The 15,582-nt window shown below is 44.0% G+C and overlaps 1 protein-coding gene across 2 annotated transcripts in view; it reads left to right on the plus strand.

The window, feature by feature from the left end:
- Positions 1 to 15,582, plus strand: part of MST1 (macrophage stimulating 1) — a 101,514-nt gene that overhangs the window by 11,155 nt on the left and 74,777 nt on the right. The gene's annotated exons all lie outside the window — the stretch shown is intronic.

Below are 15,582 nucleotides of genomic sequence, written 5' to 3' on the forward strand. Positions count from 1 at the left end.
GATTCCTGGAAATAATCCAGGGTCTGGGTACGAGACATGACCGGATAAAGTTAAGGATTTTTTGTTTGAAAATTAGGAATGACACTGTCTTTAGAATTAGTGTTGCTCGCGAATATTCGCAATACGAATTTTATTCGCGAATATCGCATATTCGCGAATTCGCGAATATTCGCGAATATAGCGCTATATATTCGGAATTACGAATATTGTTGTTGTTTTTTTTTTTTTTTTTTTATTCACAGTACACATCACAGTGATCACCCCTCTCTGCTTCCAGCTTGTGTGGTGTAAAGAAGGCTCTAATACTACTGTATGAGACTGGTGTGCGACTTTTCGCATATGCGAAAATTTACATAAGCTAATTTTCGCATATGCGAATTTCTGTTTATGCAAATTTTTGTATATGCTAATTTTCACATATGAAAATGTTCGCATAGGCGCATTTTCGCATATGCGAAAATAAAACGAGAGTATTACGAATATGCGAATATTCGCGAATATATGACGAATATTCGTCCATATATTCGCGAATATTCGCGAATTCGAATATGGCCTATGCCGCTCAACACTATTTAGAATGAGAGGGTTCATACATATGTTGTAAATCAGATATAGTGCATAATTCTGAAAAGGAACAATGTAGTACATGTTCACCACTAATCTGTGTATTAGACAAAGCAACATTAACATCCTCCAATGCATTATCATTAGGAACGTCAACAAAAAAGTCCTCCCCGTATGCACCAGATGGATTGTCCACCTGGGCAAAATGTTTATGGATTGTAATGCCTCTCACAAATCTGTTCACGTCCAATAAAGTAGAAAATAAATCAAAAGTTTGAGTGGGAGAAAAAGACAATCCTTTAAACAATAAAGTATGATGAGTGGACAGTACCTTGGCCGATAAGTTGTATATGGGAATTGTTAGTTCCTCCTGCGATTTCGATACAGATTCCTCCTTCTGCCTGGCGGTGCGATGCTTTCTGCAGGCACGTCATTTTTGATGGTTTAACCTTAACAGGTGCAACTGGAGCATGTAGAGAGGAAGGAGTGTAATTCTTTGGACGAGGCACATCAACAGATTCAGGAGCAGAATCCGAGGAATCCATTTCGGTGGAACTGAAGTTAACCTGTTCTACATTTTTACAACGGCAATGTTTGTATTTTCTTAAGATGGAACGGGGAGTATTAGATTTTGTATCTGTTTGAGGCCAGATGTATACATTGTCCATTTTATAATCCTGTATGTCATGTATTAGTTTAGATTGTTTAATGTCTATGATGGTGGCTTCTAGCTTGTCCAGATTTTCTTGGATTTTTGGTCCAAATCCAAAAAGGCTGCATTGTCCTCAAATTGAGAAACAGCTTTTTGCAATGTAGAAATATTATTCTGAAGTTCATTTTCTTCACACTAAGGGCACGTTCCCACGTGGCGTATACGCAGCGTATTTCACGCTGCGCAAAATCTGCAGAAGCAGGGGGAAATACGCTGCGTATCCCTCACTCACCATTCACACAAGGGTTTTCCGGCGGCAGCCCCATGTGTGTAGTGAGTTTTGGAGGCGAAGCCGCGCGTAACAGTCACGCCGACACATGGCCACGCCTGCAAAACTCACTGCACACATAGGGCTGCTGCCGGAAAGCCCTGTGTGAATGGTGAGCGAGGGATACGTAGCGTATTTCCAGCTGCTTCTGCAGATTTTGCGCAGCGTGAAATACGCTGCGTATACGCCAAGTGTGAACGTGCCCTAAATCAAAAGCTTTATAAATCGTAAAGATGAATCAGTTAAGATCTCAGTTAAGATCAGTTACTCTTTTATATTTTCATCCACAGACTAGTATGAGTGTTACGCCGAGCGCTCCGGGTCCCTGCTCCTCCCCGGAGCGCTCGCGGCGTTCTCCTCTCTGCAGCGCCCCCGTCAGACCCGCTGACCGGGAGCGCTGCACTGTCACTGCCCGCGGGTCGCATCCCAATCTACTCACCTGTCCCGTTCCCCGGCTGTCTTGTCCCGGCACGCGCGGCCCCGCTCTCTATGGCACGCGCGCGCCGGCTCTCTGAGATTTAAAGGGCCAGTGCACCGCTAATTGGTGCCTGGCACAATTAGTGTTAATTAGCTTCCTCTGCCTCCATGTGAATAAAAACCCACTTCCCCTTCCTGTGCCTAGTGAAAGCGTTTTTGTGAGTGCCATTACCAGTGTTTCCAGACCTTCTGCCGTTGCCCTTGACTATGAACCATTGCCGCCTGCCCTGACCTTCTGCTACGTCTGACCTCGCCTCTGTCTAGTCCTCCTGTACCATGCCAGTCTCAGCAGTCAGTGAGGTTGAGCCGCTACCGGTGGACACGACCTGGTTGCTATCGCCGCAGCAAGACCATCCCGCTTTGCGGCGGGTTCTGGTGAAAACCAGTAGCAACTTAGAACCGGTCCTCCGGTACGGTCAACGCCAATCCCTCACTGACACAGAGGATCCACCACCAGCCTGCCGAATCCTGACAGTAGATCCGGCCATGGATCCCGCTGAGGTCCCGCTGTGTCGCTGACCTAACCACGGTGGTCGCCCAGCTATCCCAACAGATCGCGCAACAAGGACAGCAGCTGACTCAACTGACCGTCATGCTACAGCAGCTTCTGCCTCTACAGCAGCAACCATCTCCTCCGCCAGCTCCTGCTTCTCCTCCGCAGCAAGTTGCCACTTCCAGACTCCGCTTGTCCCTACCTGACAAGTTTGATGGGAACTCTAAATTGTGCCGTGGGTTCCTGTCCCAATGTTCCCTGCACCTGGAGATGATGCCAGACCAATTCCCTACAGAACGGTCTAAGGTGGCGTTCGTGGTCAGCCTGTTATCTGGAAAGGCCTTGTCCTGGGCCACACCGCTTTGGGATCGCAACGATCCTGCCACTCCTTCTATCCAGTCCTTCTCTGAAGTACGCAGTGTCTTTGAGGAGCCAGCTCGGGCTTCTTCAGCCAAGACAGCACTATTGAACCTTGTCCAAGGGAGTTCTTCTGTAGGCGAGTACGCTATACAGTTCCGCACCCTCGCCTCTCAGCTATCCTGGAATAATGAGGCCCTCTGCGCGACCTTCAAGAAAGGCTTATCCAGTCACATCAAAGATGTGCTGGCCGCACGAGAAATTCCTGCCACCCTGTCTGAACTTTTCCAGTTGGCCACCCGCATTGATATGCGTTTTTCTGAAAGACGCCAGGAGCTCTGCCAAGAAAAGGACCTTGATCACTGGGTACCTCTCTTCCAGAATCCTCTGCAATCTACTCCTGAGCCTCCCGCCGAGGAGGCTATGCAAGTGGATCGGTCTCGCCTGACCCAAGAAGAGAGGACTCGTCGTAGAAATTAAAATTTATGCCTGTACTGTGCTAGTACCGAACATTTCCTAGTGGACTGCCCTATTCGTTCTCCGCGTCTGGGAGATGCACGCACGCACCCTGTTCACGTGGGAGTGGCGTCACTTGGTGTAAATTCTGCCTCTCCACGTCTGACTGTACCTGTGCGGATTTCTCCTTCCCCCAACTCCTTCTCAGCAGTGGCCTTCTTGGACTCTGGTTCTGCAGGAAACTTTATTTTGGCCTCTTTCGTTAATAGCTTCAGTATCCCAGTAACCCGTCTCGTCAAACCGCTCTCTATATCTTCTGTTAACGGAGAAAAATTGGACTGCACTGTGCGCTACCGCACTGAACCCCTACCCATGAGCATTGGACTTCACCATGAAAAAATTGAATTTTTCGTTCTGCCTAACTGCACCTCTGAAGTTCTTCTCAGTCTGCCGTGGCTCCAGCGTCATGCTCCTACCCTCGACTGGACCACCGGGGAGATCAAAAATTGGGGTCCTTCTTGTCACAAACTATGCCTCACATCTGCTCCCACTTGTCATACCCCTGAGGCTCCACCTTTACCGGGCCCTCCCAAGGCTTACCAGGACTTTTCTGATGTTTTCTGCGAAAAGCAAGCAGAGATCTTACCTCCTCATAGCCTCCTTCCTGGTACCACTCCGCCCCGTGGCAGGATTCACCCTCTGCCCCCCCTCCCCATTCCCACTTCTTCTGGACTTCCTGCCGTAGATGAAGTAACCCGGGACTTCTCCGTTATCTGGAAGGAGACTCAAGAGTCGCTCCCACTGTCCTTGTCTCGTATGAAGAGACATGGAGATAAAAAGAGGGGGGAGACCTAAGGGGGGGGTACTGTTACGCCGAGCGCTCCGGGTCCCTGCTCCTCCCCGGAGCGCTCGCGGCATTCTCCTCTCTGCAGCGCCCCGGTCAGACCCGCTGACCGGGAGCGCTGCACTGTCACTGCCGGCGGGGATGCGATCCGCGTAGCGGGACGCGCCCGCCCACGGGTCGCATCCCAATCTACTCACCTGTCCTGTTCCCCGGCTGTCTCGTCCCGGCACGCACGGCCCCGCTCTCTAGGGCGCGCACGCGCCGGCTCTCTGAGATTTAAAGAGCCAGTGTACTGCTAATTGGTGCCTGGCCCAATCAGTGTCAATTAGCTTCCTCAGCCTCCATGTGAATAAAAACCCACTTCCCCTTCCTGTCCTGGCCGGATCTTGTTGCCTTTGTGCCTAGTGAAAGCGTTTTTGTGAGTGCCATTATCAGTGTTTCCAGACCTTCTGCCGTTGCCCTTGACTACGAACCATTGCCGCCTGCCCTGACCTTCTGCTACGTCTGACCTCGCCTCTGTCTAGTCCTCCTGTACCACGCCAGTCTCAGCAGTCAGTGAGGTTGAGCCGCTACCGGTGGACACGACCTGGTTGCTACCGCCGCAGCAAGACCATCACGCTTTGCGGCGGGCTCTGGTGAAAACCAGTAGCAACTTAGAACCGGTCCTCCGGTACGGTCCACGCCAATCCCTCACTGACACAGAGGATCCACCACCAGCCTGCCGAATCCTGACAATGAGGGCTTGTTTTTTGTGTGACCAGTTGTCCTTCATAATGACATCACTCATTTTACCCTAAAATGTATGGCGCATCCAAAAAAATACTATTTGTGTGGGGAAATTAAAACAAAAACAGCAATTTTGCACATTTTGGAAGGTTTCGTTTTCACCCCGTACAATTTATGATAAAAATGACATGTGTTCTTTATTCTGCGGGTCAATACGATTAAAATGATACCCATGATTACATATTTTTCTATTATTGTTGCACTTAAAAACAAAAATCGCAAACTTTTTAACCAAATTAGTATGTTTAAAATCCCTCTATTTTGATGACCCATAACTTTTTCATTTTTCCATATAAGCAGCAGTATGAGAGCTCATTTTTTGCGTAGTGATCTGTACTTTTTATTGATACCACATTTGTGTATATAAAACTTTTTTATTAATTTTTTTTAAATAAAATGTGACAAAAAAGCAGCAATTTACTAATCTTTTTTTTTTACGTTCACACCGTTCACTGTACGGGATCATTAACATTATATTTTAATAGTTCGGACATTTACGCACACGCCGATACCAAATATGTTTATTAACCCCTTGGGGAAGGAGCCTATCATGACCCTAAGGACGGGAGCATTTTTTGCAAATCTGACCACTGTCACTTTAAGCATTAATAACTCTGGGATGTTTTTACTTATAAATTTGATTCAGAGATTGTTTTTTCGTGACATATTCTACTTTATGGTAGTGGTAAATTTCCGTCGATACTTGCATAATTTTTTGGTGAAAAATTCAAAAATGTTATGAAAAATTTGAAAATTTTGCATTTTTCTAAATTTGAAGCTCTCTGCTTGTAAGGAAAATAGACATTCCAAATAAATTATATATTGATTCACATACACAATATGTCTACTTTATATTTCCATCATAAAGTTGACATGTTTTTACTTTTGGAAGACATCAGAGGGCTTCAAAGTTCAGCAGCAATTTCCCAATTTTTCACAACATTTTCTAAATCGGAATTTTTCAGGAACCAGTTCAGTTTTGAAGTGGATTTGAAGGGCCTTCAAATTAGAAATACCCCACAAAGGACCCCATTATAAAAACTGCACCCCTCAAAGTATCCAAAATGACATTCAGTAAGTTTGTTAACCCTTTAGGTGTTTCACGGGAATAGCAGCAAAGTGAAGGAGAAAATTCAAAATCTTCATTTTTTACACTCGTATGTTCTTGTAGACCCAGTTTTTAAATTTTTACAAGTGGTAATAGGAGAAAAAGCCCCCCAAAATTTGTAACCCAATTTTTCTCAATAAAGGAAATACCTCATATGTGTATGTCAAGTGTTCGGCGGGCGCAGTAGAGGACTCAGAAGGGAAGGAGCAACAATGGGATTTTGGAGAGTGAATTTTGCAGAAATGGTTTTTGGGGGGCATGTCACATTTAGAAAGCCCCTATGATGCCAGAACAGCAGAAAAACCCCACATGGCATACCATTTTGGAAACTACACCCCTCAAGGCACGTAACAAGGGGTCCAGTGAGCCTTAAAGGGGTACTCCGGTGGTTCATATCTTTGCAATATACATGTGTTATATGTTTTGGCAGCATGTGTGTGTTTTTCTTACCTGTTGTTTGGGCAGGATGTTCTGTAGTTCAGAGGGTTTTCTTTTACTGTTGTCCACAGTTCTGAGTCTGTTGTGGACAAGATGTCACAGCTTTTTTTTTTTTTCCTCTCTGTCTGCATGAGCAAAATAAGCCACGCCCCCTCATCTCATCCAGCTGAGTACACAGCTCCTTACCTCCCCTCCCCCCTGCTCTGTATTCTAAGGACGCAGGTCTGCACAGGAGAAAGAACACAGATAAGATGAGTGTGTTATCTGAAGGGGAGGATGACAAGGTGCACAGGCTGGGGCTGTATGGACTACAGTGGAAATAATCTCATCCTGGGGATGATCTCTATATGTGAAGGGGGAGGGGGGACTCCTGAATGACACATGCTGGGAGTTGTAGTCCCTGTTGTGTGTGTATGCTTGTGTTTACAAACCAGTGTGCCTCCAGCTGTTGCAAAACTACAACTCCCAGCATGCCCTGAGAGACTTTGGGCATGCTGGGAGTTGTAGATTTGCAACAGCTGGAGGCACACTGGTTGGGAAAACACTGTTCTAGCCTATTCAGCGTACACATGTTACACCAGTGTTTCCGACCCAGTGTGCCTCCAGCTGTTGCAAAACTACAACTCTTAGCATGCCCAAAGGCTGTCAGGGCATGCTGGGAGTTGTAGTTTTGCAACACCTGGAGGCACCCTGGTTGGGAAACACTGGTGTATGGCCTATAGAGGTGTGGTGAACTACAACCCCCAGGGAGACTACAGAGGCAGCATGCTGGTGTTATACCAAAAACTGAAGGCTCCTGAATGACACATGCTGGGAGTTGTAGTCCCTTTTGTGTGTGTATGACAGTGTATCCCAACCAAGGCTGATTATAATAGTGTGCTGTGTATAAAGGGGCTGACCCGGGAAAATAGTAGGGTGGGTAAAAGGCGTGCTGGGATTTGTAGTTTTCAGCACAGCAAGAAACAGGGAATAGAAGCAAAGATAGGAAAACAAAGTGGGGGATAAAAGACAACAAAGAATGGAAAAAGAGTAGGCTAAACAACAAGAATAGAAATGAAACAAAACAAATAGGGTAAGTCAAAAACGGAAAAACAACGTTGACCACCTGAGTACCGCTTTAACACCTCACAGGTGTTTGACGACTTTTCGTTAAAATCGAATGTGTGAATGAAAAAAAAATTTTTTTTTCACTAAAGTGCAGTTTTTCCCCCAAATTTTAAATTTTTACAAAAGGTAATGGGAGAAAATGCCCACCAAAATTTGTAACCCCATCTCTTCTGAGTATGGAAATACCCCATGTTAGGACGTAAAATGCTCTGCTGGCGCCCTACAATGCTCAGAAGAGAAGGAGCGCCATTGAGCTTTTGGAAAGCAAATTCGTTTAGAATGGTAGTCAGGGGGCCATGTGCGTTTACAAAGCCCCCCGTGGTGCCAGAACAATGCACCCCCCCACATGTGACCCCATTTTGGAAACTACACCCCTCACAGAATTTAATAAGGGGTGCAGTGAGTATTTACATCCCACTGGTGTTTGACAGATCTTTGGAACAGTGGGCTGTGCAAATGAAAAATTATTTTCACGGACCACTGTTCCAAAAATCTGTCAGACACCTGTGGGGCGTAAATGCTCACTGCACCCCTTAATACATTACATGGGGGGTGTAGTTTCCAAAATGGGGTTACATGTGGGGGGGGGGTCCATTGTTCTGGCACTATGGGGGCTTTGTAAACACACTTGGCCTTCAATTCCGGACACATTTTCTCTTCAAAATCCCAATGGCGCTCCTTCTCTTCTGAGCATTGTAGTTTGCCCGCAGAGCACTTTACATCCACACATGGGGCATTTTCTTACTCAGAAGAAATGGGGTTACAAATTTTGGGGGGCTTTTTTCCTATTTTTCCTTGTGAAAATGAAAAATTTAGGGTAACACCAGCATTTTAGTGAAAATTTTTTTTTTCATTTTCCCATCCAAATTTAATGAAAATTCGTCAAACACCTGTGGGGTGTTAAGGCTCACTATACCTCTTGTCATGTTCCGTGAGGGGTGTAGTTTCCAAAATGGGGTCACATGTGGGTATTTATGTTTTTGTGTTTATGTCAAAACCGCTGTAAAATCAGCCACCCCTGTGCAAATCACCAATTTAGGCCTCAAATGTACATAGTGCGCGCTTACTCCTGAGCCTTGTTGTGCTCCCGCAGAGCATTTTACGCCCACATATGGGGTATTTCCGTAAATTGCGTTACAAATTATTATTTTTTTTTTCCTTTTACTGCTTGTGAAAATAAAAAGTATGGGGCAACACCAGCATGTTAGTGTAAAATGTTTTCTTTTTTTTACACTAACAGGCTGGTGTAGCCCCCAACTTTTTCTTTTCATAAGGGGTAAAAGGAAAAAAATCCCCCCAAAATTTGTAGTGCAATTTCTCCCGAGTACGGAAATACCCCATATGTGGCCCTAAACTGTTTCCTTGAAATACGACAGGGCTCTGAAATGAGAGAGCGCCATGTGCATTTGAGGACTAAATTACGGATTGCATAGGGGTGGACATAGGGGTATTCTATGCCAGTGATTCCCAAACAGGGTTCCTCCAGCTGTTGCTAAATTCCCAGCATGCCTGGACAGTCAGTGGCTGTCCAGAAATGCTGGGAGTTGTTGTTTTGGAACAACTGGAGGCTCCGTTTTGGAAACACTGCCGTACAATACGTTTTTCATTTTTATTGGGGGGGGGGGGGGGGACAGTGTAAGGGGTGTATATGTAGTGTTTTACCCTTTATTATGTGTTAGTGTAGTGTAGTGTTTTTAGGGTACATTTGCACTGGCATGTTACGGTGAGTTTCCCGCTAGGAGTTTGCACTGCAGCGAAAAATTTGCCGCAGCCCAAACTTGAAGCAGGAAACTTACTGTACGTTCACATGGGGGGGCAAACCTCCAGCTGTTTCAAAACTACAACTCCCAGCATGTACTGACAGACCGTGCATGCTGGGAGTTGTACTTTTGCAACAGCTGGAGGCACACTGGTTGGAAAACTTTCAGTTAGTTTCTGTTACCTAACTCAGTATTTTACAACCATTGTGCCTCCAGCTGTTGCAAAACTACAACTCCCAGCAAGTACTGATCGCCGAAGGGCATGCTGGGAGATGTAGTTATGCAACAGCTGGAGGTACGCAATTACAACTCCCAGCATGCCGAGAAAGCTGTTTGCTGTTTGGGTATGCTGGGATTTGCAGTTTTGCAACATCTGGAGGGCTACAGTTTATAGATCACTGCAACGTGATCTCCAAACTGTGACCCTCCAGCTGTTGCAAAACTACAAATCCCAGCATGCCCAGAAAGCAAAGAGCTGTTTGGGCATGCTAGGAGTTGTAGTTTTGCAAGATCTGGAAGGATACAGTTTAGAGACCACTGTATAGTGGTCTCAAACTGCAGTCCTCCAGCTGTTGCAAAACTACATATTCCAGCATGCCAAAAACAGCAAACAGCTGTCTGGGCATGCTGGGAGTTGTAGTTTTGCAACATCTGGAGGGCTACAGGTTAGAGACCACTGTAGCCCTCCAGATGTTGCTGATCAATATCAGCAGTCACCCCGGTCCGGTCCCTGACTGAAATTCCCACGGGTGTATGGATACGCCCTTCGTCCCCAACAGGTTAAAATTTGCAACATTGTTGCACAAATCTGCACAGAAGCAGACCATAGAGTCCAGAGTAGGAGAAAATCCCCCTAGCAAACCTCTCCTGCTCCGGACAGTTCCTGACACTGACAGAGGTGTCAACAGAGAGCACTGTGGTCAGACAGAAAATAAATTAAAAAATAAATGATACAATGGAGTCTTTAAATATAAATAAAATACAGACAATTTTATTGGAATGCATTAAAAACCCAAAAAATATATAATAGAGGAGGAAAAGACATAAAAAATGCGGCATCACCGGACACCCTACATCAATGGGATAATAATCATGGGGCATACCTCATACTGATACAATAGTGGAGATTGATAAACACCAACATCTCATAAGCATGAATGCATGAAATTGCATGATAAATAAAGTGCCATATGCTGGAAGTCCCAGATGATAACATAGAAAGTGCAAAGTGCCACAATATACAGTACAACGAGTAATACCCATAAAGAACCAAGTGGTGAGCAAGTTTTTTTTGTTTTTTTTGTGGGTATTACTCTTTGTACTGTATATTGTGGCACTTTGCACTTTGATGTAGGGCGTCCGGTGATGGCGCATTTTTTTAATGTCTTTTCCTTCTCTATTATATATGTGTTTGGTTTTTAATGCATACCAATAAAATTTTTGTATTTTATTTATATTTAAAGACTCCATTGTATCATTTTGGGCTTATGGTTAGTTGTGAGTCTATATCTTACCAATAGGCGTTACTTATATAGGGGGTATTACAGTAGTCTCTACAGTGCTACATACCTGATATCCTATTTATTTTTGTCTGGATTTTTGGTTTATCTCTGTAGCATACAGCAGCTGATAAGTACTGGAAGATGAAGATTTTTAAATAGAAGTAATTTACAAATCTGTTTAACTTTCTGGCAACAGTTGATTTAATCCCTTAGGGACTCAGCCCATTTTCACCTTAATGGTCTATTCACACGTACAGTATTCTGTGCAGATTTGATGCACAGGATTTACTGCTGCAGATTTCAATGTAAACTGAATGACTGAACACAGCTTGAAATTCTGCGCATCAAATCTGCGTAGAATACTATACATGTGAATAGACCCTAAGGACACAGCCCTTTTTTGCAATTCTGACCACTGTCAGTTTATGCATTAATAACTCTGAGATGCTTTTACCTTTTATTCTGATTCCGAGATAGGTTTTTTTGTGACATATTCTACTTTAACATAGTGGTAAATTTTTGTTGTTACTTGAATCCTTTCGTAGTGAAAAATGCTAAATTTTCATGAAAATTTAGTACATTTAGTATTTTTCTAACTTTGAAACTTTCTGTTTGTAAGGAAAATGGACATTCCAAATAAATTATATATTGATTCACAAATACAATATGTCTACTTTGTGTTGACATCATAAAGTTGACATGTCTTTACTTTTTGAAGACATTAGAGGGCTTCAAAGTATAGCAGCAATTTTAAAAATTTTCGCAAAAAATTCCAAATCTAAATTTTTCAGGGAACAGTTAAGTTTGAAGTGGATTTGAGGGGCCTTTCTGTGAGAAATACCCCATAAATGACCCCGTTATAGAAACTGCACCCCTCAAAGTATTCAAAATGACAATCAGAAAGTTTGTTAACCCTATAGGTGTTTCACAGGAATAGCAGCAAAGTGAAGGAGAAAATTCAAAATCTTCATTTTTTACACTCGCATGTTCTTGTAGAGCCATTTTTTTTAATTTTTACAATGAGTAAAAGGACAGAAATCCCCCCCAAAATTTGTAACCCAATTTCTCTCGAATAAGGAAATACCTCTTATGTGGATGTAAAGTGTTCTTTGTGCGCAGTAGAGAGCTCAGAAGGGAAGGAGCGACAATGGGATTTTGGAGAGTGAATTTAGCTGAAATGGTTTTTGGTGGGCATGTCGCATTTAGAAAGCCCTTATGGTGCTAGAACAGCAACAAAAAAAAAAAAAAAAAAACATGGCATACTACTTTGCCAACTACACCCCTCAAGGAACGTAACAAGGGGTCCAGTGAGCCTTTACACCCCACTGGTGTTTGACGACTTTTTGTTAAAGTCGGATATGTAAATTAAATTTTTTTTTCACAAAAATGCTGGTTTTTCCCCAAATTTTACATTTTTACAAGCGGTAATAGGAGAAAATGTCCCCCAAAATTTGTAACCCCATTTCTTCTGAGTATGGAAATATCCCATGTGTGGACGTCAAGTGCTCTGCAAGGCTACAAGGCTCAGAAGAGGAGTCACATTTGGCTTTTGGAAAGCAAAGTTAGCTGAAATGATTTTTGGGGGGGCATGTCGCATTTAGGAAGCCCCTATGGTGCCAGAACAGCACTGGTGCCAGAAAGTTAAACAGATTCGTAAATTACTTCTATTAAAAAATATTTACCTTTCCAGTACTTTTAAGCAGATGTATGCTACAGAGGAAATTCTTTTCTTTTTGAATTTCTTTTTGTCATGTCCACAGTGGTCTCTGCTGACACCTGATGCCCGTATCAGGAACTGTAATGAGCAGCATAGGTTTGCTATGGGGGTTTTCTCCTGCTCTGGGCAGTTCCTGATACGGGCATCAGGTGTCAGCAGAAAGCACTGTGGACAAGACAAAAAAGAAATTAAAAAAGAAAAGGATTTCCTCTGCAGCATACATCTGCTAAAATGTACTGGAAGGGTAAAGATTTTTTAATAGAAGTAATTTACAAATTTGTTTAACTTTCTGCCACCAGTTGATTAAAAATTTAAATTTTTTTTACAAGGGGTAATAGGGGAAAATACCCCCCAAAATTTGTAACTCCATTTCTTCTGAGTATGGAAATATCCCATGTGTGGACATCAAGTGCTCTGCAGGCGAAGTACAGTGCTCAGAAGAGAAGGAGCGCCATTGGGCATTTGGAGAGAAAATTTTTTGGAATGGAAGTCAGGGGCCATGTGCATTTACAAAGCCCCCATGGTGCCAGAACAGAGACCACTCCCCACATGTTACCCCATTTTGGAAACTGCACCCCTCACAGAATTTAATAAGGAGTGTAGTGAGCATTTACACCCCATTGGCATTTCACAGATCTTTGGAACAGTAGGCTGTGCAAATTAAAAATGACATTTTTCATTTTCACGGACCACTGTTCCAAAAATCTGTCAGACACCTGTGGGACGTATATGCTCACTGTACCCGTTATTACATTACGTGAGGGGTGTAGTTTCCAAAATGTAGTCACATGTGGGGGGGGGGGGGGTCCATTGTTCTGGCACCATGGGGCTTTGTAAACACACGTGGCCTTAAATTCAGGTCAAATTTTCTCTCCAAAAGCCCAATGGCGCTCCTTCTCTTCTGAGCATTGTAGTTTGCCCGCAGAGCACTTTTCTTCCACATATGGGGAATGTTCTTACTCAGAAGAAATGCGGTAACACATTTTGGGGGGCTTTTTTCCCCTATTTTGTAGGGTAACAAAAGCATTTTAGTGAAAAAAAATGTTTCATTTATTTTCCCATCCAACTTTAACGAAAATTCGTCAAACACCTGTGGGGTGTCAAGGCTCACTATACCCCTTGTTATGTTCCGTGAGGGGTGTAGTTTCCAAAATGGGGTCACATGTGGGTATTTATTTTTTTGCGTTTATGTCAGAACTGCTGTAAAATCAGCCCCCTGTGCAAATCACCAATTTAGGCCTCAAATGTACGTAGTGCGCTCTCACTCCTGAGCCTTGTTTTGCGCTCGCAGAGCATTTTACGCCCACATAATGAGTATTTTCGTACTCAGGAGAAATTGCGTTACCAATTTTGGGGGTCTTTTTTTCCTTTTATTTCTTGTAAAAATGAAAAGTATGGGCCAACACCAGCATGTTAGTGTAAAAAATTTTTTTTTTTTTACAATAACATGCTGGTGTAGACCCCAACTTTACCTGTTCAAAAGAGGTATAAGGAGAAAAAGCCCCCCAAAATTTGTTAGGCAATCTCTCCTGAGTACGGGAATACCCCATGTGATCCTAAACTTTTGCCTTGAAATATGACAGGGCTCTGAAATGAAAGAGCGCCATGCGCATTTGAGGCCTAAATTAGGAATTTGCATAGGGATGGACCCGGATGCAAGAATTACACTTGCCTCCTCCACTAAAATTACCCTACGGCAGTGTATCCCAAACAGGGTACCTCCAGCTGTTGCAAAACTCCCAGTATGCCTGGACAGTCAATGGTTGTCCTGCAATACTAGGAGTTGCAACAGCTGGAGGCTCCGTTTTGGAAATGCCATACCAGAAGTTTTTAATTTTTATTGTGGGCGGGGGAGGGGGGGTAACTGTGTAGGGGTATGTGTATATGTAGTGTTTTACTTTTTATTTTGTGTAGTGTAGTGTTTTTAGGATACATTCTCACAGGTGGTGGTTCACAGCGAGTTTCCTGCTAGGAGTTTGAGCTGCAGCAGAAAATTTGCTGCATCTCAAACTTGCATCGAGAAACTCACTGTAAACCCCCCGCCCGTTTGAATGTACTCTGTACATTCACATGGGGGGGGGGGGAGCAAACTACCAGCTGTTGCAAAACTACAGCTCCCAGCATGCCCTTTGGCTGTCCTTGCATGCTTGAGTCTGTAGCTATGCAACAGCTGGAGGCACACTGGTTGCAAAACACAGAGGCCCTCATTTACTAGTCTAAACCCGACTTGTTTTGCCAGGTTTTTTTGGCGCATCTTTGTCTGCGACATGTCGCAGACATAGTGCGCCAGTCTGCGACACGATGCAACATTTTTTCCTGACAGACCCGATGTGGATTCTCCCAAACCCAAAAAAGGGGCATAACCCAACATTTCTGAGCTTTCCCACGTATTTTTAAAGGTTTCCAACCCGAATTTGTTGAATTGTTGTGGATTTTTTCCCGACAACTCAGAGGAGTTGGAAACCAAAACCAACAAAACCCACGTGCGACAAACAGGATGCGACATAATAATAAATACCAGGGGAAAAAAGCAGTCGGGTAAGAAAGCAAGATAGACTTACAACCCGATTTTCTAAGTAAATGAGGGCCAGAGTTTGTTACTTAACTCAGTGTTTCGCAACCAGTGTGCCTCCAGCTGTTGCAAAAGTTACAACTCTCAGCATGCACGGACAGCCAAAGGGCATGCTGGGACAGCTGGAGGCATACTACTAAAACTCCCAGCATGCCCTTTGGCTGCCCATGCATGCTGGGGGTTGTAGTTATGCAACAGCTGGAGGCACACTGGTTGCAAAACACTGGGAGTTTGTTACTTAACTCAGTGTTTCGCAACCAGTGTGCCTCCAGCTCTTGCAAATCTACCACTCCCAGCATGTACGGTCTATCAGTTTATACTGGGAGTTGTAGTTTGCAACAGCTGGAGGCACTCTGGTTGCTAAACACTGAGTTAGGTAGCAAACTCTGTGTTTCGCAACCAGTGTGCCTTCAGCTTTTGC

This window comes from Hyla sarda, chromosome 6, assembly GCF_029499605.1.
Source record: "Hyla sarda isolate aHylSar1 chromosome 6, aHylSar1.hap1, whole genome shotgun sequence".
Taxonomy (NCBI): Eukaryota; Metazoa; Chordata; class Amphibia; order Anura; family Hylidae; genus Hyla; species Hyla sarda.